The sequence below is a fragment of the Pimephales promelas genome, chromosome 1, assembly GCF_988280905.1.
Source record: "Pimephales promelas chromosome 1, fPimPro1.hap1.1, whole genome shotgun sequence".
Classification (NCBI taxonomy): domain Eukaryota; kingdom Metazoa; phylum Chordata; class Actinopteri; order Cypriniformes; family Leuciscidae; genus Pimephales; species Pimephales promelas.
The window spans coordinates 24,464,257-24,488,921 of NC_142769.1; the positions used below are offsets into that span (position 1 = coordinate 24,464,257).

At 38.5% G+C, this 24,665-nt stretch overlaps 1 protein-coding gene and 1 long non-coding RNA gene across 5 annotated transcripts in view; one reads left to right on the forward strand and one right to left on the reverse strand.

The window, feature by feature from the left end:
- Window positions 1-1,957: 1,957 nt before the first annotated feature.
- On the reverse strand, window positions 1,958-24,010 carry LOC120469118 (uncharacterized). Of its 3 annotated transcripts, none has more exons than XR_016156070.1 (4): window positions 23,872-24,000; window positions 15,565-15,639; window positions 11,927-12,026; window positions 1,958-3,771 (listed from the first exon to the last, which is right to left on the reverse strand). It is a non-coding gene; the product is annotated as an uncharacterized LOC120469118 (long non-coding RNA). The 3 variants fall into 3 exon arrangements; XR_005620332.2 differs by lacking the exon at window positions 15,565-15,639 and having other exon boundaries at window positions 1,959-2,487; window positions 3,717-3,771; window positions 23,872-24,010; XR_016156059.1 differs by lacking the exon at window positions 15,565-15,639 and having other exon boundaries at window positions 1,959-3,771; window positions 23,872-24,010.
- The window catches only part of tshz3b (teashirt zinc finger homeobox 3b), a 38,436-nt gene continuing 37,187 nt past the window's right edge, over window positions 23,417-24,665 (forward strand). For both annotated transcript variants that reach the window (XM_089129364.1, XM_039657853.2), the window contains exon 1: window positions 23,417-24,471. The gene's annotated coding sequence lies outside the window, so the exon portion shown is untranslated. The remainder of the gene's footprint in view (window positions 24,472-24,665) is intronic.

The window sequence follows — 24,665 nt, forward strand, 5'->3', positions numbered from 1 at the left end:
GGCCAGTAGCTGGCGGTAATATTGCTGGATAAATGATTATTGATTAGATAAAGGTTGAGATAATCATTAGCCTTTATCCGTTTCACTCAGTGAGTCTGACCTTTCTGCCTCTCTCTCTCTTTTAGTACTGGAGATATCTGTATGGCGAGATGATCATCTGTGTCACACACACACGAATATTGGTTAGAGAGAATGAGGAGGAGCGAGAGAATATAGGGTGGGAGAGGAGGAAATGACATGTGTTTTACTGTCTGTGGGATATGTTTGATTGTTTAGACCTCTCTCTCTCTCTCTCTCTCTCTCTGATACTGTATCCTATCAGTTATTTTTATTGATTACATTTTTGCAATCCTAACACTAGAATTGTTTACTTAATTACACTTGAGAGAGAGAGAGAGAGAGAGAGAGAGAGAGAGAGAGAGAGAGAGAGAGAGAGAGAGAGAGAGAGAGAGAGAGAGAGAGAGAGAGAGAGAGTGTGTGTGTCTTGGATGCTGAAAACACTTGATATGTACTCACCAAAGCAAACAGATCCATAATAAATCCACTGGGGACACTAACATCTTCTTTGTATCCAGTGCTAGTGTATTTGTGTGCATGACTGAAGTAAGTTACTGAGAAAAGGAAAATGATCTAATGCAATTCTAATTTAAATCTTTAATCTAATTTGAAACTCCTTTGGAAAAATGATTCTAATATAAAATACACATAATGACAAAATAGCTAATTGACACTTATGTTTTGGTCACATCATACTGAACATCCTCATCAGGTTTTACACACACTTGTGAAGTTGATGCAGCTCGGGTGCTGCTGTCATAAAAAAAGAAAACTCATGTCAATTTCTTTAACTGTGTTTTTACCAGCCCGTTCTCATCCTTTAACGTCATATAGAGCGCTATATGACAAAACGGCGCTATACTACGCACATGGCACCCGTTATCGTTAATATAACACGCGAACCCAAGACGTTATAAATCCTTTAGCGTGAATATGACACGTACACCCTACCCCACACCTAAACTTAGCCCTCACAGCACGTGTTATATTAACGATAACGGGTGCCTTTAGCGTAGTATAGCGCCGTTTTGTCATATAGCGCTCTATATGACGTTAAAGGATGAGAATGCGAATGCCAAAATTGAAATAAAATGAGAACAATTGAATTATCAACAATTTAACAATTTAAAATGAGAACTCATCTAGTGATACATTAACATTCTATTCTATTGTAATTTGATTTATGCCTTTTAAAACACATAACCACTTTTTTATTTGTTATGAATCTTTCTATAGCCTAGCTCCTGTAATTTATTATTATTATTTTTTTCTTTCAAGTTCACTCAAAAATTATGCTATTTGTGTATACTATTATCTATTTAATTCTAAGTGTTTGTACTTAAAGGAAGAGTGTGGAAGCTCTCGGTCTGCATTATAACACATTAGACTATAGCTCCTATGGCGGCTTTATTTATTGAATTACTCCAAATTTCCCTCTTAATAGCCAGTTAAGCAGCAACAGACCCTTGCTAACATCTGGCTGCAATCAGCAGAGGAAATCCGCTTCTTTGCCTTTTGTTCTATTTATTCACAAACCCATGCTGGAATTGCGATGTTTATTTAAAGTAATACTGCCCGTACAACTACTGTACAGAGAGACATTTGGACGTTTTTACACAGAATTACATTTCCTAAACAATTGTCTCTGACAACGCCTGTGGTTATGCAGCATTGTGGTGTTGTGGCTTTAATGTTTTGCATGAACAGACTTGTAATTGGACTGGAGTTTCAGCATTCTGCAGCAAGTGTATCAGATACTCGGTTCAGCTCAGAATTACACATTTCATCCAGTGTGTGGCTTTCCACTGGCTGTGTTGCTATTATGTGCAGTTCAATACAATTATTGAAAAGTGTCTCCAAATATCTGTGAAATAGTTTAATAGTCATGACTTTTGAATTTTTTCTAACATATATTTGATGAAAATTCAGCATCACTTACTTACACAATTACTGTAATGAGTGCCACAGTATTGTGTTATGGAAAACATTGATTCATTAAAACGTTCAATCATTCCAAAAAGAAAAAAAAAGACAGCACTAAAAATGCCAAATGTGGTTTAGTTTTTATTAACACTTTTACAGTACAACAGTGACTCAGTGAAGGAAAAACATGCTGATCCAGAACATTATGGAATAGAATTTCCCAAAGACGCAACACGTATGAGTGTTTCTGACAGACAGGTCAGAGCCTTGGCCGCATGAAACATAACCAGTTCAAACGTTTCTTCATGGTGATAAAAACCATATGGATGTCAGTTACACAGCTTAAATAAGCATTTGCACAACTCGCAGGCCAGCTCTGCACACCCGGCTGACTATGAAAATAATTAGTGTGTGAGCTGGAGCCCTTGTGGTGGCTAAGCTCACAGCTAACAACCCCCCGAAGAGCTTCTGTGCGAGTCCCCCTCAAGGTCTGTGTGTATGGAGAGTCTAGGGACAAACACAACTGTGGCTTTTCAACAAAACTCTTTCTCCCATTGCAGCAATGTTTACTTTTAGCAATAATGGGAAAAAAGAGCTTTGTAAATTAGGTAAATATATGACAACCTCATGATAATTGTATTTTATAGCTTCAAGTGGAGGGAAAAAGCGTATTTAAGATTATGGACAGACAGGAAGTGAAATAAGCAGATAGTCAGTGTCTTTGAAGGAATATTCTGGGGTGGGGGGGCGACTTATGAAACAACTTCAACAAACTTGTTTTAGCAAACTTTATTTACAATTTCTATTTTTATAGTGATATGTTTCAATGAGTGAAATATATAGGCTACGTCTGTGGCTAAGTCTCTAATGCTCAACAAGGCTGCATTTATATGATCGAAAATAGTGTAAAAACAGTAATATTGTTAAAATATATTATACTGTATATATATATATATATATATATATATATATATATATATAATTATTTCCCTTTTATTCCATCAATCCTTGCTTCTTTTTTCAATCCTACAGCTCTGTAAATATTTTAGCTGGTCATATGTATGTGTGTAGTGTGAAGTGTCATTTAGTCAGGTAAAGTGCAGCAGGGCAGACTGTTAGAGGTGAGGAAGAGTGAGGGGGTAGATGGAAGAGTGTAACTGTAATGGGATGAGAAAGGGAGAGACCGATAACTAATGTGCTTCCTGTGTTCTCCCCTCTTACTTGTCATCTCTCCCTCTTTCACTCAGAAAGACCATCTCTTGGTTTCTGGATATGCGTGAGTGTGTGTGTCCAGTGAGTGTCTACTGATGTGTGTGAGATGATGATGATGATGTGTCTACTTGTATGTGAAAGAGTAAAAAGAGAGCGAGTGATGAGGAGAAGGAAATGAGAGGTGACTGAGACGTTCACTTAGCAGACAGAATGATATTAACAGTGACAGACACCTTTATATGCATATCAGCAGTGTGTGTGTGTGTGTGTGTGTGTGTGTGTGTGTGTGTGTGTGTGCACTTTTCGCTTTGGTCTGTGTGTCTGAATTTCCGTGCATATGGTCCTTCTCATGTGTAATATCACTTAATGTCTTTGAAGAGCTTGTTATTTATGCAAAAGTTACTGGGTGTGACTAGACTGATTCTTGTCTTTGGAACAGGTGGATTGGAGATTCATTTGAATGAGGAAGTGAATGTATGAATGTGAGCAGTATGACTGTTAAGATGATGTGATTTGGCACTGACCTGAATTCAATCATATACAAGCGTTATCAATCTGATTCTTCGGATATTCACTTCTCTAAAAAAGGAGAGAGAGAGAAAAAAAAAAACAACCCCAGAACAATTAAAAGTAACTTCAATAATGTGTTGTGATTCATACTGTTATCAAGCCATATATCAGCCCATTCTCACTCCCAAGGCGTCACCTAACTGACGCCTTGGGAAGCATTTGGACATGCTTCAATATCTGACGCTTTAGGCGCCCTTTAGCGTCAGTAAGATGACGCCCTAGGATCGCGTGTACCCTACCCCCACCCCACACCTAAACCTAACCGCGTCCTCTAACTGACGCTTTCCTTTAGCGTCAGTTTGATGACGCCGTAGGATCGCGTCATGTAAGTGACGCTAAAGGGCGCCTAAAACGTCAAATATTGAAGCATGGTCAAAGGTGACGCCTTGGGGTGAGAATGCGTTGCATATATATATATGTGCTGTATATATAGCATATAGCCATATATATAATATATATATGTGATGATATATATATATATATATATATATATATATATATATATATATATATATATATATTCAGATGCAAAAGCCTCTAAGTGCCATTTGAAATTTTCTTCTAGAATTATCATTTTTATCAAGCTTGTATATTTAAGTTCAGTGATTTCACTTAAATGGCAATGATAATTACCTATTAATTGTTATTTAAGTGAAATTACTGAACTTAAATATACAAGTTTGATAAAAATCATCATTAAAGAAGATGATTCACAAATGGCATTTAGAGGCTTTTGCATCTGAACTCTTCATATATATATATATGTATATATACATATACGTATATAACGGTCTGTGTGTTTGTGTCTGTGTGTGTATTAGGGGTACACCAATCTGATATACACTCACCTAAATAATTATTAGGAACAATATACTAATACTATGTTTGACCCCTTTTGCCTTCAGAACTACCTTAATTATACGTGGCTTTGATTCACCAAGGTGCTGAAAGCATTCTTTAGAAATGTTGGCCCATACTGATAGGATAGCATTTTGCAGTTGATAGAGATTTGTGGGATGCACATCCAGGGCAAAAAGCTCCTGTTCCACCACATCCCAAATATGCTCTATTGGGTTGAGCACACAATGCTCAGGTTGGCCGTGGCATTTAAACGATGCCCAATTGCCACTAAGGGGCCTAAAATGTGCCAAGAAAACATCCCCCACACCATTACACAACCACCACCAGCCTGCACAGTGGTAACAAGACATGATGTCTGTTCTCATTGTGTTTACACTAAATTCAGACTCTACCATCTGAATGTCTCAACAGAAATCAAGACTCATCAGACCAGGCAACATTTTTTCCAGTCTTCAACTGTTCAATTTTGGTGAACTCTTGCAAATTGTAGCCTCTTTTTCCTATTTGTAACGGAGATGAGGGGTACCCGGTGGGGTCTTCTGCTGTTGTAGCCCATCCGCCTCAAGGTTGTGCATGTTGTGGCTTCACAAATGCTTTGCTGCATACCTCGGGTGTAACGAGTGGTTATTTCAGTCAATAAGTTGCTCTTTTATCAGCTTGAATCAGTCGGCCCATTCTCCTCTGACCTCTAGCATCAACAAGACATTTTCGCCCACAGGACTGCTGCATACTGGATGTTTTCCCTTTTCACACCATTATTTGTAAATGGTTGTACGTGAAAATCACAGGAACTGAGCAGATTGTGAAATACTCAGACTGGCCCGTCTGGCACCAAAAACCATGCCACGCTTAAATCATCTTTCTTTCCCATTCTGACATTCAGTTTGGAGGTCAGGACATTGTCTTGACCAGGACCACATCCCTGAATGCATTGAATCAACTGCCATGTGATTGGTTGATTAGATAATTGCATTAATGAGAAATTGAACAGGTGTTAATAATCCTTTAGGTGAGTGTGTATTTAGTATCGGCATTAGGCCAAATTCACGGGATTGGATATTGCAGGGGTTCTCAACTCCAGTCCTCAAAGAAGAAAAAACAAAGCTGAGTTTTTTTTTTAGATATATGTACAATAACAATTTAAGGAAAAAAAAAATAACATTACAATGTCTAGAAATCAACTTCAATAATAACGTTACATTGGGTTTAATTCGTTTTTTAATAAGATCGAATAATATTGTCAGTGCCGACATGAGGTCTTCAATGGTCTAGTGGCAGAACTTTTGCCAAACGTGTCAGAGGCAACGGGTTCAAATCTGCACTCGTATAGTTTTTCTCATCAAATCCAAAAATGTTCATCAGTGGTTGTATACCAAGCAGGGACAGGTTTGTTTGCATTCTGTTTTGTAAGTCTTTGCAATGGCGATAGATTGAAGAGTGTGTCCAAGTGAAGACTGTGCAAGCCACAAGAGAACATTGTGTCCATCCAACTGATAGCAGCGGCAATGAGCGTTCAGCTTGATTTAATATATATATATATATATATATATATATATATATATATATATATATTAATGCTAGATAGTCTATGTTAATAAATGCTCTGCTATTAATTAATAGCAAACTAAATTAATGTTCTGCCCTCTGATATTTATATATATATAAATATGCAATATACAAATTGTTTAAAAAAAAATAAGCAACAGCATTGCAAAACTGAGTCATGTCGTGGGCTATGTATTTCTTTCTTTAGGGTAGTAGAACATTTATTGAGCATGATGCTTTTTAGATGGCTAGGTTAAGCAGAGTGCATGAAAAAGTATTATTGAGCCACCCCTAGTATATAAGCATTCTTGCTGAAAGTTACAATAGTAACCAAGACATTCCCTATCTGTCAGTCACTTTGACGTGGTGTTGATGACTGACACTAGGGGTCACCTGGGAAAAACGCCAGCTGAACAGCTGAACCATGTTATAAGGTTTATGCGGTATGTTGGCAAGCCCAGCGTGCCGGGTAACAAGTGCACTTGCAACCTACCTAAAGACCCACTTAAGCCATGTAGTCCTTCGTACCACACAGGTACATATAGGACAGAATTTACAATAGGGTCACTTCAGTCAATCATTTGACCTTTTCTCTCAAACGCAGCGACTGCCAGCAGAGATGATGCTCTGCCTAGGGGAAGACTCAGGTTTACCATTAGAGAAACTTTATCGCAGACAATACATACATTATATGGGATTACTATCAGGGAAAAAATATATGGGCAACTAGACGGACTAAACGGACTGATCTGATAAGAGCATGCATTATGAGTTCTGTCAGGACCACTATCGTACAGAAGAATAATCATACAGTTTGGACTGGCAGTATGATTCTGTTCCGGGCAAGAACTCCCCCTCATCCATGAAGTCTAGTATGCATAAGAGCAAGGTGAGCAGCGATAACCCCTCTTAGGTTAACATAACATAACAGAACCAACATAAAGGTACAGGTATTGTGATATCATTAATGTTCTTAATGAAAATAATTTATTGTAACAATATAATTCAAGAATAATGGGTCTGATTCGAAGAGGAATATCAGAAGGCCAAGTCCTGACGGGACGAGAAGAGGAGCTGGGGATGGAGGAGTGTAATTAGCTCCTGAGCCACATGATAAAGCTGCTGATAATACAGAATGGACCTTATATATAGGGATGCTGTGATCGGTGTCGTAGTCCTATAGGTAGACATAGATCAGCTGAGGGTCAACTGATACAAGCTTGACTAGCGTGACCTCACATAATTAACGCAACACTTGATTTCTGTCAGGACCACTATCGTCAAAGATGATTAAGCATAATCATACAGTTTGGATTGGCGAAATGGTTCTGTTCTGGGCATACACATATGTACTAGCAAAACAATGATTTTGAGTTTGTAAAATACATACAGATGTCTATGGAAGCGGCAATAATAATCATTTCAATTATAATAAGACGACACTAGGGCTGGGCGATATGGCTAAAAAATCATATCTCAATATTTTTTGGTCAAATGGCGATATACGATATATATCTCGGTACTTTCTACGTTTTCTATTTAGATAAAGAAAATCTTTATATTTAAAAAAAAAAAAAAAATATATATATATATATATATATATATATATATATATATATATATCACATTCGGCCCAATGATATCCTACAAACAATGTTGATATTGAAGGATATGGAAACAAATATAATATAGGCTATGCAATATATTATGTGCAAAAAGCTTTTGTTTTTATATTGACTAAAAGCTAAACTAAAAATGAAAATAAAAACAAAAACAAAAGCATGCGCGCGCCGGCGCTCGTTCAAGGAAGCATGAGATTCACTTGCAGAAGCTCGTCCTCTTCTGACATGGACATATTTGTTGTGAAATGGACATATTTGCTTTACTTTCTAACATTTACAGATGGAGAATATACATGTGAAATGTAAGTTGAGCACTGAGGAAAGCACCACATCTCAAACGCATTAAACAGCGCAAGTATATCTGTCAGTCAGCAACAGTGTCTGTCAGAGCATTTGACAGGGCAGCAAGCTGCCTTAAACTTGTTAACTATATCAAAGTGATTTTGACGCAATTAATATAAGCTTGTGTCATGTTTAGGACAAATTGTACTACGTAGCCTAGCTACTTTCACTGCAGCAGCTCACACTGCAACCTCCGCTATTTTTCAGATGTGCTCATATCAAACTACTGTATCGATATAAACGGTATTGCCTCATTCCATATCGTTTCAAAAAATATAACGATACATCGTACAAACTCGATATATCGCCCAGCCCTAGACGACACATTTTATTCATATCAGATACACATTGTGTAAGTAGCTTAACATTTGATCCTATTCTTCTCCCAGTTCACCAGCCACTTACTATCATGTATTTCGTGAGAAGTGGATGAATTGACGTTATAAATTCAACAGATCCGATTCTCTGAACTGAAAACGAAACTAAAATGGCGCCGCCATGACTGTGCATCTCTGTGGGTCTTCCCCTCAGGAAGCACACCAGTTAGCAAACTTAAAGTGAAGTCAGTTTATGCCATAGGCCCGCCCCGTAGAGGGGGCTGTCGCAAGGGAGCATGAGCTCCAAGAACCAAGCCCAGGTGGGCCAGTATGGCGCAACCATCAATATTTCTTCGTCTTCCCTGACTTTGCACAACGTCTGTGCAATTAAACTCACTTGGGGAAACACATACTTGCAAAGGCCCAAGGGCCAGCTGTGTGCCAGTGTGTCCATGCTGTGGGGGGTCTTGGTCAGGGAATACCACATTGGAGGATTACTAGGAGTCTCTACTCCCCTGAAGAGAGATTGGCACCATGTTGAGAAGCCACGTCTCCCCATCCTGTGGCTGTGGGTGTACTGGAACACCTATCTTGCTCTGTAAGCCACAACTGGTACTGGCCTGTGACAGCTGAGGAAGCTGCACATCCTCTGAACTTGCCACACTGATCTCTGCGGGGGGTTGTGTGAGTCGCGTCTGAACATGAGGAGGCAGTAAGTCAACGCACATCATGGCCGGGCTTTAATAAAAAATTGGGTCCCAGTGGCACTGGGGCGAGTGGTGGAAGAAAAATAAAATAAAAGCAAAGATTCTGCTTGGCGGCCAGGCCGTGGGCTCAGATTGTAGCGGACCTGATGTGGCAGCTGCAGGCTGAAGCACTCGGTAATGAGCGGATGATGACATTGGTGGCCATTAGGTGGCGGTGGAATCACGGAAGGATGTAATTAATCGTCCCCATCTGCTTCTGGATTGTTGGAAGGCTAAAGTCCTTGAAACATCTTAGCAAGTTTAAGCCAGAGATGGGGCTTCTGGACCACTTAGAGAGCTAAGTCGGTCGCCAAGTGCAGTTCCTGTATCAATCCCGGCTCAGAACTACCCTTGTGCTTTGGCCTGATAGACCTCAGGATGGCCATGGCATGCAGGGCGGAGGTGGCCTGTCCAGAAGCACTATAAGCCTTCGCCATTAGAGCCGAAGTTAACTTAAGGGCCCTGGATGGGAGTTTGGGAGGATTCTGCCAGGTGGTGGCATTTTGCAGGCATAAATGCACCACAAATGCATGTTCCATCTGTGGAATGTCGGTATACCTCCTGGCGCCCCACCTTCAAGAGTAGTGAGGGTGGAAGAACTTGTAAAGCAAGATCGGCAGTGGAAGGTGCCCTCCACAACCTGGTCAGCTCTTCATGCACTTCTGGGAAGAAAGGGACTGGGGCCGGGCATGGCTGTGAGCCACGTTTCTAGCCCAGATACCAATCATGCACATGTGACATGCTCGGGACAAGGTGGAGGATTCCACTGCATGTAGCTTGATGTTTGTGGTGACTTGGGCAAGCAGCCAATCAGACTAAGACTGAGCTACCGCACCTGAAGGTGGGAGTCCAGCTGATTCCTCAGCATTGGAAGGCATAAACCCATCCTCTGATGCTGCTATCGATAGTTTCTAAATCCAGAGCCCCGAATGAGAAGTCAGATGCACCGCCAAAGTCTTCTGGGAACTCCACCGAGCCCAACGTGCAGGAAGAGTAAACAGGAGGTCCTTGGAGAATGACCAGGTGGAAACACTCCAATTTCTCTCATATAATTCTCAACCCTAGCGGCAGCAGTCTTGAGCAACTGAGCTGACCGGGATGAGCAACTGAGCTGACTTGGAAAAGAGAGTTGTGATCGCAACTTTCCCAAGGTTATGTTCTCACAATCAGGAGCGTGGGTGAGACCAAAACACTTGAGGCAGCAAATCGTGACCGTCCAAAGCTGTAAGACATCTTTAAAAAGATGTTCCCTGTCTCCCTTTTATACCCATATGTCCCGGGGACATCAATTCTCACTAGAGTATCAGGGATATTTAGGGCTCCCAACTATGACCCCTATTGTCAGTCATAGACACCACACTCGGAACAGTTTTTTAAAATCTAAAACATCACCTCTATCAGTGATGTTTTAGATTGCAACCAATTTTTAAAATTTTTACCAACTCTTGCACATGCTCGAACTCAAGAGTGAGCACTCATGTTACCCGGCCACACTGAGACTTCAACACACTGGAAAATGCATCACACAACATTCTGGAAACTCATGTAAACTCCAACTGGAACTTTAAATAATAGGCTACTTTTATCAGCTTGACGTTGAACAAACGCTCTATGCTCGTACCATGCTAACGTTACATGTGTGGTGTTATCTAGCATAAGACATTTCACTAACTATTTGTCCATCTTTCACAATCAGCAATGTCAAAATAGGTGAATGTGTAATATGATAATAAAAATGTGTTAGTGAAATAGAGTGAACAATTTAGTGTACAACTTAGATCGTAGAAAGTAACATTACTGTAATGAATGTGTGTGGAAATGTGTATTATAAACAATATGATAGTGAAATGAGTGACGTTAGACGGGAGATCTAGTACATAAAATAAAAGTTACATCCGAAAGCACCTACTTTTTGTTATCCTGGAATGGTCTTTTGTATTCATTTCATGTCTAATATACATTGTAATTTACCTTGCTATTTCATTACAGTTTACCATTATTTCAGCATATCTAAAAAACTTGTAATTTATCACAATAAAAAATAGCGTAGGTCTCTCCATAATTCATAATTCGTGTTTTCGTCCTAAGTCGATTCACATTTGGCCTGACGAGCTTCAGCAGATACATTTTTTATTTTATTTATTTATTTATTTATTTTTTTCATTTATGTGGAGTTTGTGTTGGAGTCTGTGTTGTGCTGGAGGCAGGTCTCAAAGGGGGTCTTGCCCAGGGTGTAATTCAATGTAGAACTGCCACTCTATACCACCCCAACATTTTGAACAGTAGTTCATATACAGTATATAGAGAGAAGAAACAAAACAATAGAGACACTAAATGTCTCTGTTACACTCTTAGAAGAAAAGGTTATATATAGAACCTTAAAAGGTTTTAACAGCGCTACGTATTTGGAACCCCTAAAAGGTTCTATACACTCTTAAAAAAGGGTTCCTCTGGGTTCTATATAGAACCCTGGGGTTCCATACTTGGCCAAAATAATCTTTTACCAAAAAAAAAAAAAAAAAAAAAAAGGTTCTATATAGAACCATTTTGGAGTTCCATATATGAAGTGGGGGATGGAACCATTTCTGGTTCTAAATAGAACCATTTCTTCTAAGAGTGTACAATATAATGTCAAGTCACAGCAGGCTGCATACCTACTAATTATAAGATAAGAAACAAACTCTGTTTTTTTTGTTTTTTTTTTCTTCAGTAAAGGCATTAAGAGACGTACCACTGGTTCTCCAATGATGTGCAGTAGTGTAAATTTGCTCTGCTGTGTAGGAGTGAAGAGTTGTTTTGCAGAGGAGTGTGGAGCTCTGTTACCTTCTCACCTGATTTTAAAAATAGAGACAAAGAGGTCACAAAGCTGAATTAATGATATGATTATAGTGTCCACTTAATACTGGTTACCATGGAGCCAACCGCTCATAGATCATGATCCAAGTCTGAGCATCTGAGACTGACATTATGATGGAGGCCTTTATTTATACTCACAGACTGAAGTATTGTAATTATGGTTAGGAGTATTACAAACCATGCATGTAGTTATTCACATTATTGTTTTGAAAACAATTTTTGTTATTCAAAGAAGATATTGGTGTACTATATCAGTTTTTTTTTTTTTTTTTTAGAGAGAAAAAATATATATATATATTGTGGAGCTTATATCAGCACTACAGGTAATAAATACCTCCCATTAACCCCTGAAATCAAAAGCTTTTCTATTTTCTTTCTTTTCAGTCATGAAAAACGACCTAATCAAAATGTAAAGCACAACTCGCTTTTACAACTAAGTGCTTTTCCCCTTTCTCTCTGAAAAGCCTGGCCTCTGCCCAAGAGAAAGCTAGACTTTTATGTCCAACATTAATTTGCTCAGATCAAACCATTTTGCAGACACTTTGCATGACATTTGGCTGGGGAACACAGTACTAAAATACAGCTGAACACTGGCCACAATGAGCCCAGGAAAACCAGCAGGCTTCATTTCATTTAGTCATTACACACGCAGTGTGAGCCTATTTTGTATTATTGCCATTGTATTCATGGTTTTGAATTGTCGGAAGTGTGTGCGCACACAGAGAGATCATACACCGTGTCTTGTATCTAACGTGTAATTAATGTACTCATTTAATTAGTCACCTTCCTGTGCCCACATACACACAAACACAGACACAAACCATCTCCTATAGTAGATCTGAGAAAGTATTTCTTTCATTTACCATTTTATAATTATTATTTATTTAGCCCTGGTGATTGTGCGCTCATACATTTGGGTAACACTTTATTTCGACATTCTACTAACTATAAGTAACTTTTCAAGTACATGTCAACTAACTGTCATTAGAGTATTAGTAGACTGTCAGCTTAATGTCTGCTAACACTTTATTTTGTTGGTCCCCCAAAAGACATTCAACTGACTATAAGTAACTTGACGACTACAAGTAAACTTATTTCCCTTACCCAAAGCCTAACACCTAACCATAACCTAACAGTCTACTGACAGTCTACTATAATATACTAATACTCTAATGAGAGTTAGTTGACACGTAGTTGAAAAGTTACTTATAATTAGTAGAACGTCTAAAGTGACTATCCAAATAAAGTGTAACCTACATTTGACCTTTGACATGTGCACTTCTTTTCCAGAATTCCTGTGTGCCCTTCGTTCTGCACCTGTTGTAGACTCATACAAACTGAGCCCTGTTTGAATCTATGATGGTTAGATGAATGATTAACTATTATCAGCATTGAGACGCATCACTTCCTGCTTATAAAGAGGACAGTTATTAGATCCCATTTCAGAAAAACCAAAACCTCCTCAGAGAACTCACACACATTAGAATTTGGACTTGGTGAAATGCTTTTCAATGTAAAAATAGCACTCATATCACTGGCAATACCAGTCAGAATGGTTACTAAAGATACGTTTCATTTTGAGATTTTTCTAATTTGATTTTCATTATGTACAAAGTGTGCTTTTATCACATTTGCATGTTAAATCAAGCTCCTTTCTGTGCCATTGTATTTTAAACATGTCCTTGATAACTCTGGATAGGAGAATTGGAAGTGCTGATTTAATGCCCGAAAGTCTGAAATTTGCATCAGAAATTTTGGTACGTTAAAAAATAAATACGACCTCGCGTTATGTCAATCACGCTTGCACACTGCCTCCCAAACTTTCGTGCATCATAAAAAAAAATAAATAAAAAAAATCTAATCGGGTTCGATTTTCTGCGTTTTTCGCATCTGTAGTAAGCAGTTTGAATGGTGTTTAAATGATGTTTTGACAATTCAGAGCCACCGAATCACGAATACGAAAAAAACGCACAGTGTGCAATGGCCTTTACACTGGCAGGAAACATACAGTAGCCAAGTCACAAGTGTCACTTCTTCTAGTGTCTGGCTTTGGCCACGAGAATGCTAATCATTGGGCTGTAAAGGCGAGCCTCTGGGTGCACTTTGAGTCTCTCATTGTAAAACAAGTCAGCCAGGAGTCAACATGATGGCATCTGATAGTGTGTGTGTGTGTGTGTGTGTGTGTGTGTGCACTGATATGGGTATTTGAATTTGTCTTCTGATGAGATTTCTATTCAAAAGCAATGTGTCACATTGGTTCAGCTGTAATATGATTATTGGTTCTACTGAGTGGGATCTTGTTTTCTCTCTAATCTCTGAGTCAAAGAATACAATAGTATGCCTATCTATCAATCCATCTATAAAACATATGACGTAATTAGCTTGAAACTGCTACAGCAACACACACACACACACACACACACACACACACACACACTTGTTTATACACACAGTGTACAATGGGGTTAAAGGGCAAATCAAGCGACGCGAATACTTTTTGTGCGAAAAAACAAACAAAAATAAGAGCGAGACTTCCTTAGATTTCCACGACGCATGCGCGAGAATTGCGATCTGAAGTAGTGTAAGCTGGTGTGAGCAGATCGCAAATCTCGCGCATGCGTCGTGGAAATCTAAGGAAGTCTCGTTCTGGCCTACAAGGAAGAAAAGAAATAGTCGAATAAACTCGTTATTTTTGTTTGTTTTTTCGCACAAAAAGTATTCGCGTCGCTTGATAAACATATAGTTGAGCCACGGTAGTCACTTGGGATATTTAAACATTTTCTTCATTGACTTTCTGGGCCGTCAAGAGGCAGTCCTTTAGGAGCCAATGTGGTAGTTATACAGCTCTCAAATTTAATCAAAAATATCTTCATTTGTGTTCCGAAGACGAACGAAGGTCTTACGGGGTTGGTACAGCATGGGGGTGAGTAATTAATGACTTAATTTTCATTTTTGGGTGAACTAACCCTTTAACTAGTTTTCAGTCCATTGAGGGCAAGGATAAATTAATACTAAATACATTTCCAAATATACAAATAAAGTCAAATAAAAGTTATAACAGCTTATCTTGCCTTATGCGCCGTTTCCTTCAAATAAACAAGGAGTAAGTACAGTTGGCGACAGTTATTTATTACAAAAGCGCATAAGCAGCGTAAGGTCCGCCATGCTGGTTTGTTTACATCTAGCTACCACAATTCCTTGCGCTCAGGTATTTTGGCGTGACTGGCCTGGAATGCTACAAAGTCATGAGTCGTGGTTTGCAGTCGTGATTTACGTGCTCAAAAACCTAGTCCACTCGTTTTTAACCACCTCATGTTTGGTTTCTTTTTTTGCCGCCTCAATTTTGTGTCAGGTCTCCCATGTGAGAATCGAGTAAATTCTTGTCGACAATTAATCGATAGTTAATTAACCGTTTACATCCCTAAAATGTTCAAATTCATTAAATAAGCCACCAATTCGCCAAAATGTAAAATAGCCAAAAATTGCCCTGTGATTGTGTTGATTCATTCTTACCCCTTTCTCTCACTTTATCTCTCTGTCATTAGACTCTCCTAGAGTGTTTCGAGGTGAGGCTTCTGCTTAGGAGGGCTGAAAAATAGATGGAGCAGAGAATGTCAGTGTAAGATAAACACCAGATAGTGAAGTGGCTCTCACACGGTTGACAAGACAACAGAAAGAGAGAGGGAATGACGAAGAAAGGTTGATCTTTTTTTTTTTTTTTCTCTCTCCAGCACCCCTTGCTTGTTTGTAAACCCTTATAATTTTGCTTCAGAACTTCTAATCTCCCCCTCCTTCTTGTGTCACAGTTACCATGTCTTTTACAGTTTCCAGAGTCTGATTTCCAGGGTGGGGTCTTTTGACAGGCGGCTGATGGCAGTTTTTGTGTTTAATGAGGAAGGAAGTCCGACAGAGAGAGGTTGTGTCAGCGTTACATCACATTTAATTAATAAAGCAGGCCTGCACAAATACACAAAAAAAAGTGTGATTAATGGATTAATGTCATCGCTGGCACACAGCCGTAGCATTAGTGGCCGCATGGGGTAAACACACAAACACACTCTGAGGCGCTTTATCTCCCTACATCACTTAATGCATTCGATTCTTCATTATGAATAGAAGAAGGTAAAACAGCCACAATAAAAAAGAATGCCATTTGCAGAAGGGAAAAATGGACAAGCGGAATGTAAAAAGACAGCAGCTATATTTAAACAGCAGAACAATGACAGCAAGTTATAAAAAGTTATATGAAAACACATTTCAGATTATCCCATTCCAGCTCAGGCACAATCATTTACTCATCTCAATCCCTGAATCATGACACTCATTCCAATGGATATAGATTGTGCTCTCTAGTAATATCAACCTCATGGGAGCAGAATACTGGGAGGAAACCCAGTCAGGAAGCCAGAATGAGTCAAGCTCCATCTGCTCTATAAAAACACACATATGCCTTGATTGGAAAGCTGGATTTTACGAAACATTATATGGATGCATTGAATTCTGCATTTCTTTAAAGAATCCCTGCACTCGAAACATTTTCTTTTACACAAAAACAAGGGGTAAATAATATCAAAAATATAATACTTTGGTCAATTAAGTCTCAGCAACACCAGCGTCTTAAAAGAACGATAGCCTTGTTTGATGGTCAGTTCCGTTGACCTTGAAGGTCTGCATTTCAGAGCTCACTTGCATCATTATTAGCGCTAAAACCGAGCCGGGGCTATTAGTTATTCCGTTAGGAGCTGTGAGCCGGGCTGGCCGTGTTTGTCTGGTTTTCATTGGGGTAAACATTTGTTCCAGTTGTAGATGTTGTGCGGCAGGAACATGAATCAGGGACGAGAGGCGGAAAGAGCTCTGACAGCTGCAGCTCATTACCACCACCATTACTGCTATAGGGGGCTGCTGGGGGAAATTCCTCCTTCCAGGGAAAACGTTCCTGTTTACCATACAGCGCCGTGGATCAGGTCCCGCACACAGAGATGCAAGGCAATCACATGCAGGCTTATTCCCACACACAAAATGAATGAAAATGTGCCATTTTGCGCGCACACACACACACAAGTTCTTATATCCACGGTCATGCTCAAATGTGCACACACACCCGCTTCCTCTCCCACGCACATCATGTGCACTCTCACGCACTAACAATCAGTCTTTATTGTGAGCTGATACTAGCACCTCCACCCCAACCACTCCATGTCCCTTACACACATGCTCATGTTCCTTCAATCACGACTGACTCATGCCTGCTTTACGTCATTCCGTCCAATCAGACAGAGTTTCATGGGCCCATTAAAGGGAAAGTTGTTTTCTTTTACTTGGTCATTCTTTCACCACTACATCAAAGTCAAACATTCACTCATAATCAAGCTCTTCACCCACATCTGCTCATTTATTGTATAATCACACTCACCCATCATATATCTCCTGCACAAACACACACCGCAATCTTCATCTCACTCACGAGCTTCAATCACTGTCTGTTTCGGCAATGATAATCTGCGGAAAATACTTTCAAGATCAAAAAAAACCTGTATACAGTCAATAATGGTGCTGACATCAAACCAGGAAACTATTGAGCTAAACCATGTAATTTGAACTGATTTCTTTGGTATGTAGCCTAATTGCTGTGAATTAAAATAAGATAAAAAAAGACCATAATGGCCTACGCTTGCGTTTCATTTTATGTTTATTCGAAAAATCCTACATTCAAAATTGAATACACTTCTGTGTTGAGCATGTCTTCATTTCTGCAGTAAAATTCATTTTTATATTTTTAGGTGTCAATTTTAAAATAGCTTGTATGACTCCCCAAAATTTAATGATATTTGAAACCTAAACATACTTTTTACACTTGAAAATTAATAAACAACTTTCTTAAAAAAATATCAAATAATAAAATACAATATATTGTAACTTTTCATCAAATCGGTATTAATTAAAAAAAAAAAAATCATTGTTTTATCAAAAATTCAGAAATTCATCATTTACTCGCCCTCATGTTGTTTGTAACCAAGAATGTTGGTAACCAAATAGTTCTTATTTTATGTTCCACAGAAGAGAGGACATCATTTACTATTTTGGGTCAATTATTTATTTAAACTTTATTATACATTTTAAACTTAATTATTGTTATTATTTTGTGTGTGTCTGTATCAAATATTTGTATATACTTCTTTATAGTTGTTGTTGACCCTTACATCAAACCGCTGAGGTAACACTTTTCTTCATTTTCAAATGTTCCTCTTCTTCCAATCTAACCTAAACCCGATTTGGCTTTAATGACCAAAACATAAGCTACAACTGCTAGAACTGGGCAATGTTTTAATTTTTCTGCTGCTCTCCTTGAAAGCATAAATCAAAAGAGATGAAAAAGCGCCACGTGTTTTGTCTGCTCCCTCCTTCTCTGACCTATGCCAATTTTTATCTCAACCTGCTTTAACTTTGTAGATCAGACTTTAATTTTGAAGCGGGTCTGTGGGACAGTGATGAATTGGATATATCAAGCAGGGCTTAAATTACCCTCTCCCTGGTGGCAGAGGATGGGAAGGTGCCGGAGAAAGAGGTATGGGAGTGGGGAGGGGGGTGCTCCATGACCTAGTAAGAGGCAGAGAAAGAGGGCTGGTCAGCACTTGCCCTCTCAACCCTGCAAGCTAGCACACCCAGAGAGAGAGAGAGAAGGAGTCAGAGAGAGAGAGACAAAAGAGCACCCCCCAACATGTAAGGTTCCTCTTCTGAGGAAGAAGGACATACCAGAGTGTGAGACACACATCAGCAGTACGAGGCAGAGGAAATATTGTTTCTCTCTGAAGAGGCCAGCAGTCATTTTCTTCCACTGAGGGCACTTTAAATTTCAGGGCTGAACAACAACAGTTGTGAGCCAAACTAGACGCATGGTGAACCAGTTCTAAACCCATTCTAATTACCTACACAGTATACATATAAGGCTCATATGATGCCCTAGGAGAAATCACACGTTAGACACTTTTAGGCCAGTGTTTGAATTGGCATGATACTCTTTATGTTGTATTTTACACCATGTTTTTATATCTGGCTATATTGCACATTTTAAATGGCTTTGATCTGCACTGCAAGTTACAATCGGATTACAATTCATTTTCAATGAGAGTGTGGAGCAAAAAAAAAAAAAAAAAAAGAAAAAAAAGAGAGAGAGTGTAAAACTACCACAGATGAGTATAAAAAAAAAAATATTCTGTGTGTTTAATGTGGGATCTGCTATATCTACAATAGGCATTTGATGCTTGCTACTGAATACAAGTTTTGCCTCTCTTGAGTAGATCTCTCTGATGCCTCTTTACACACACTACTAGGAACAAGTGTGCCGTGAAGATGTGTGGTGCAGGAGAGCGTGAGCTCCAGAAGCGGGAAATCTCTAGCTCTAATTACGACACATGCTTTTTATAGCTGGCCAGGATTAGCCATTATTTTCATAGGACAAGGATATGATGGAGATATTTACTCTATTCAAACCACAAAAATGAGTTGGGTACCAAGCTGATCATGTTCTGTGTGGGTCTAGCCTGATCTGACCCTGGTCTAGCACAGCTGGGTCTCCTAGTCTCATGGGTGGTGTCACCATACATTAACCTTTATTCATATGTTCCTTGAAACAATGAGAGCCTGCTGCTGCCCTGGGCCTAACCTGTGTTATGCTGTGCTATACGTTGTATTTTATATTGTATTGCATTGTTAATTGTTTGTGTTCAATGTTGGGAGCAACTCAAATCCCTGGTTAGAGCAGTCTCACATGGCCAATAAACCTTAACTTTAATACTATATTGATCTCATCCAACTGCTAGTAAATATAATATAAACATGCTAGTCAGAGAAAATATTCAAAGATGGTTTCATTAATGCTGATCACACTTTAAAAAGTAGTAATGTGCTACTAACTAGCACCACAAACTACTAAAAAAGTAGTGTGTACAATGGATCTTTTTCAAAGATTGTTATTTTGAATAAAGACTATTAATTAAAGTAATATGCTATTAAGCTATAAACGAATTACCCTAAAGTAATTTTGCATCGCTTAAATTTAAAACACACACACACGCACACAGGTTTCCATGTTGTATGGGGACTTGATGATTTTTATACTACAAACTCTATTTTATTTAGTATATTCTACCCTTAAACTTACCATCACAGAAAACTTTCTGCATTTTTACATTTTAGAAAAACATCACTTAGCATGATTTCTAAGCGGTTTTTCTCATGGGGACTAAAACATGTGCTCACAAGAACAAGGATTTCAGATTTTGCCATCTTTTTGGGGACATTATCCCATTATGCACCAGTTCACACTGTAGAAACATCTCAATCCTGCTATGCTACCTCAATATAAAATGCATCTAATGATATCACTGATGGGGCAACTAATGTTAAATTAATAGTTAGCTTAGCTAGTCAAAAGAACGAAAAAACTCACTGAATTCTACATAATAAACAGACTAATTAAACTTTACAGTCATTCATTTGAGCAGGAGTAAAACTCATGCTTTTCATATACATCGTTTGTCGCGTTTGTTGCTTGGCACTGCTTTATATAATCGTACTGAAATTCTGGATGAATTGCGATCCCTCCTGTGGATCTGTGTCGTGTCAGCTTGTGTACATAGAGAGAAATCACAAAATGGAAAACAGGTGTTAAACTGGAGAGGGATTATAAAGCGTCTGGAATTGTGTTGAACTTTTGCATTTAGCACAATGAGACAATGCCAATTCATCCAATGTGATTAAAATAATAATAATAATTCGAGCTTTACAAAGTGGCTGAATTGATTGAAGTTGTTTTAAGCTCTTGATGTTTTTTTTCCACCCAAAGTATTATCCCACCTCGCAAAATTTTGCCTAAAAAGAATGAAACGTACAGCCTATATACATATATTTTTCACTATTCAACTTATGCGCATGGCCCTAATTTGCTTAGATTAAATTAAATATCTAAAAAAGAAAATGTGTAGAGACGAATGAAGAAAAAGACAAACGGACAGAAGTTCACATGCCTGTAAAATAGTGCGCAAAAAATAGCACTTTCCCTCATTCTCTTCTTTCATTTCGTGCTTGCATCGGAAACCAGAATGAATGAAATGAAAGAGGCTGAAATTTGGATTAGTTAGGGCAAATTAAATTCATTAATCTCCGGTATTTAGACATGTGTAATTAAAATAGGCTGGAACTTTCCAAGAAAGTATTAGTTTAGACTAAAACGTATAGGATAAATATACGTGTATGATTAAAGTCATGCTGGGGTAATGGTCAAACTTTAATGAGTGGGATCCACAGGGCAATTTCAGACTTTGCTCTCAGTTTAAAGGTAAAAACGAACTCTCACATTTCTCCGACTGTGAGAGCTCCACTAATATGTGAAAAAAAAATAAATAAATAAATAAAGACTTTTTTTTCGTTCTAGCATATTATGATTTGTATTTTTCTGAATCTCAAAGTTCTAGTGACTTTTTGGAGAATAAGACTTATTTTCACATCGTCACGTGTGTTTTTGTTCAGATTAGCACACAAGCATTCATTTTTTTAATATTCGACAAGAAATGTTGTGTAGCCTAATAAAAGTTATTTCTTTAAACTGAACTAACAACAGTTTATAAAGCAGGGATGTTTTAACACAGCCATTAGCATATTGCGGCAAATAAAACATATTAACGTTGTCCTCAGCGCATGTGGCAATTAAAATGAGCCTCCAAGTGGTACCAAATAACTCATTATTTATGATACAAATATTATACTCATTATTTATGATACAAATATTATTTCTCTCTTTCTCATAGTGGCAGATATGCAAAAACAAAACAAGACCAATATTCCCAGAAAATATGATATATTAATTTAATAGCAAAGGGATCATTAAAGTAAGTTTATCTTTGTTTTAAGAATGATGTTTAAGTTCGTTTACAGTCTTAGAAACTGTAATGTCACTCCCTTCTCCCTCAACAACAATAAATCACAAGTTTGCATTTTCTGAAAGATCGAATTATTACTAATAATAACAGGATAATGGATAAGTTGCAAGAAAATACTTAAATACTTTTTTAAAGGTGCAAAGGCCTGTTTCACGTTAAACAGATGCCTTTCGTATTGACATTAAAAACAGTGGTTATAACAGTTAAAGACACAATACCAGGACAAAACAGACTCTTGAAGAATTTACACATTGAGGAATCCACAGAAAATCACAACACAAGACAGTCACGTACCTTTTCTTCTCTTTGGGCAACTGAGCACAATGGCAGTTAGTGCTGTGATTTTTGGACAAAATAGCATTGTAAAACTTCCTACGTCGATGTTATTTAAAATAAAACATTTTGGGGGATTTTACACATAAAAGGGGGCGTTTACAATGAACTGCGCGCTGACGTTCATGTAGGCTACTCATGCAGCTGTTCTCTGTTACACACTCACACGCACAGTACATTTTTATATAGATGTTAGTTGTTTAATAAAGTTTTATTTATAGTTTACATATAGTTTTATTTAAAGATGCAATTTTCTCGTTCATTAATTGTACAAAATGTTCAAGTTTACATAAAGATCATTTAATCTAGGCTATAGCTTGAAAATAACATTTAAATATAGTTTACCTGTTTAATTGCTGTTTAATAGTCTTTGAGACTAAATAAGGTCCACATTGGCACAGTTTATTTGTAGTTATTGTAGTTTTACAGACATTCAAACTTTCGAAATTAAATTTGTGGTTCATAATTAAAGTTGTTATGGACATGCTCGAACACTGAGGCCATCGCTGAAATATTGCACTAAAAATAAACAGTATATCCTGCGGTCCAGAATAGCTATGTTTCATACCCTTCACGCGGTAATCCATAGCAAATCACGAAAAATACATTCACATCACTCTGCCAACTGCCAACGAGATTGAAAAGCCGGCTATTAAAAGAAAAAAAAAGAAAGAAAGAAAACATTCTTTGCATTGTTTGTGAGTTGTTTTAAGATTTTAAGATTTGTAACTATTTTTTTTAACAATTATACGCTGCCATTACTATTATTAATAGTTGTTGCTATAATATAAGCTAAGGTGTAGGCTATACTATTAGAAAGAAACATTCGTTCACTAAAGTTTGAAAATAGGCTGCATCCTCATGGTAGGTTACAGCGTTCCGATGCACCATTAGGCTAAGTAGCCTATCGCATAGTATCTTTATCATTATTCATTTTACAATAAAATCGGAATGCATCGCCCACAAAACAGTGTGATCTTGCTTTATACGTCGCAGAAGAGAAGCTTCCCGTAGTTAAAGCGACTCCGTGCGGCGTGTGTGTGTCTCTGTGTGTGCGTGTGACACTGATGGATGCGCCAATGGTTAGACGGACAGATGCTTGGGCGGATCTAACGGCATGCACACACGAGAGTGAGATTGGGCAAAAACATCCCGGATCCGTGAAAGACTGCTCTTCCCTTTCAATCTCCCCCCGTGAGCTCGGCGCGCGGACATTCACGAGATTCTGGACATTCTTGTTTTAGTGAAAGCTACGACTCCAACTGCCCCCATTTCGAGGGCTCGATGCGATTCCCTTTGCGGTCAGATGAGTGAGAGGAGAGACAGCACGAGGACTTTAGGGGAAGAGGCGATATCTGACAACTCACCCTCAGCTAGTAAACAGAGGACACAGTTCCCATCTCCCTCTCTCATCCAATACGGACAACTTTGATTCTTCACTACAAAGAGTTTACGCTTGACAGTTCACGCAAACAGAAACGAGAAAATCCGCTCTTCATAACACTGTTATTAACTGATGATGGACATATTTGGAAAATGTTGATCTTACCGTCTTAAAAAGTCCATTCTGTTGAAGAAAGCGTTTGATAAGGGATTTTCGAAAGTGACATTAGCCTACAGAAGAGAAAAAAGCGTCTCGCAAGCGCGAGGAAGACGCGTCTGCTTCGCCCGTTTTGGTTTTATTAAATATCTGCTACCACCACAAAGAAGGCTAAAAAGTGCTATTAGCGGCCAATAAAGTGTTTGGCAATAGCTCAGTGATCCATGCTCTAGCAGCAGCAGCAGCTGAGGCGCAGCCCGAGTCAATCCCCTCCTTCTGATGTGCAATATTACAAGCAGGAATACCCAATCAAACACCTATCGCATCGATTCTCTGAGCGGATTCCCAGCGCGCGCGGACAAAATAAGCAAACGAGCCAGCGCGCGGGCTACAAGTCCGTCCATCTCCTCCTTCAAGCTTTTTGTCTATTCCCCGGTTTGTTTATTATAAAAGAGATGGACGTTTGAAAGGCGCTGGGCACTTGGAGTCTTTTGGATTTTTACAGAAAGCCTTCGGCGAGAGCCGCGCAGATTATTATTGTTTTGTTGTTGCTTTTGCGATTACTCGGACCGGATTCCTCATGGATAACACGTTTATTCAAGCAATCGAGTAAGTAAAGCTTTTGCTCTATTACGTTCCTAAATCATTCATAAAGGCGACTGCAGCCTGCCTTGCAAGCGTCTTACGCTTAAACAAAACATGAAGTCAGAATGTCGATTTGATACACTCCTATGTTAGTGTCAATCATTGCATATCTATAGTGTTTGTGACCTGCTACTTTTACTATTAGAGTGCATTGTGGT